Source organism: Loa loa, assembly GCF_000183805.2.
Source record: "Loa loa unplaced genomic scaffold supercont3.273, whole genome shotgun sequence".
Lineage (NCBI taxonomy): Eukaryota > Metazoa > Nematoda > Chromadorea > Rhabditida > Onchocercidae > Loa > Loa loa.
The window spans coordinates 72610-74675 of NW_018108453.1; positions in this window are offsets into that span (position 1 = coordinate 72610).

A 2066-nucleotide genomic window follows, 5' to 3' on the forward strand; every position below is an offset into this window, starting at 1 on the left:
AAACAAATGTAAATATATAAATGTGAAGGGAAAATTTGTATAGGAAAATTATTTGCAAAAAATTTGTTACAAAAAAAAGAAAAAAAGACAATAAAAATAAATGAGCTCTAAAAAAATCAGAAAGTTTGAATTTTTTACCACCCTTTTGCTTTATATTTTATATTTTACCAATCATTATTTTAGTTTAAAAAAAAAGAAAAAAAACGAAAAGGAAATTAAATTAAAATTATAATCAGAGAAAAACGTGAACAAATCATTTTATAATTTTTCTCCCTTTTTTTCCTTTTTCCTTTTTCCTTTTGCTTTCATATTTTATTTGATATATCATTTAATATTTTTATTGTTCATTATATCAAAAAGATGATTTGTAATGATAATAGACCGGATTTGAAATTCCATTTTACGGTTTCAATATATTCATGAAATATAAAATAGGACTTCTCTTTCCTCTTCTTTCCCTTTCCATTCTCCATTTTCCTTTTTCCTTATTTCTTTCTCTATTGATTAAACAAAATTATCATTTTGATAAGGAAAAAGAAAAAAAAAGTCCCGAATGAATGTTCTTTCTTAAAAAATTTTTTTTCCTTTTCTTTATGTTCGGCAATAATAATACAAGTTAAGTTTTCTTCCTTTTCTTTTTTTTTTTTTACTGAAAAAGATGAAATTATTGCATAAGCAAAAATGATAAATGTTCAACAGTTGGCAGTTTTTTTGAATAAATTTATTAATTAAATTAAATTGTCAAATGAACAAAAGGTCAAAAGCTCTTTTTTCTTGTAGTTTAAAAATTATTCGTAATTAAATTATTACATCTGTAAGTATAAAATTATTTGTATAAACATGAAAAATCGTCACCCTCGATACAAACTTTCATGTAATTAATAACTTATGGTGTAAAATCAATAATCTAGGAGTAATGGTATTGACAATCTGGATCTAATAGAATCCAGGTTTAGCAGTAATGGGAATAACTAGTAGTGGGAATAACAACCTGGATTGAATAAAATTAACAGCCCAGCAATAATGGGATTAACAACGTGGATGGAACAAAATTAACAGCCTAGCAATAATGAGATTAACAAAATAAATGGAATAGAGTTAGCAGTTTAGTACGAATAACAACAGGATTAGAAATAAGATTAACAACCGGGCTGGAATAGAATTAATAGCCTAGCAAGAATGCAATTGATAAGTTGGATGCAATGGAATTTGCAGTATAGTGGACAAGGCCTGAAAGTTATTCCTATTTCTCAACTTATTTTTTTGTTTCGTTTTTTTCCTTTCAATTTCTTTTAAAAAAAAATACATTAATAGCTTATGCATTATTTCATCAATTTTTTCATCTTTTCCATCATAAAATTAATTTTAGTTTTCCAAATTTGAATTAATTCAAAAGAGTGAAAATTTTTAAAAAAGTTTTGCATAATGAAAGTTTTAGTATTTTACCTCATTCAATGATAGTAATTATCGATATTAACAAATTCTCAGTATCACATCTTATCATTTTCAATATCACGCCTTATCATTACTTACTTTGAATGCATTCGAATGAATTGTTTTTTTCACTTTTTTCAAAAAAAAAATTTTTTTTCAATAAATTTTCACTCCACTGATAAATATTGTTAATTAAAAGGTGCGAGCAATAATCATCGTATCAAATGATAACATACTTCATGTGTGAAGTTATCAACTTTAATTTTAAACATTACACCACTAATAAGTTCATCTAATTAATATGTATATTTCATAAAAATTTGCGAAATTTAAAAAATTATATTTCAATTTTATTTATTTTGAATTAGAAAAATCCATGATATCATAAAAATTTGGTGGGATTAAAATCAGTTTATTTTTTTTAAATTAGAAAAGAAAAACAAAAAAAGAAAACTAAAAACAAGGGGAAAAAAAACCAATCGAACAACAAAAATGTCTTTGGGATTAACGTTTGTATAAAGGCCCGGTTAGAAAGGCCGCTATTAGTAATAGCAGTTGACGAAGCGGTGGTTACTTTTGGTGTTGTTGTTCCTTGTTTGTTGGACGTGGTTTATTAAAGTTTGCGTGTGGGT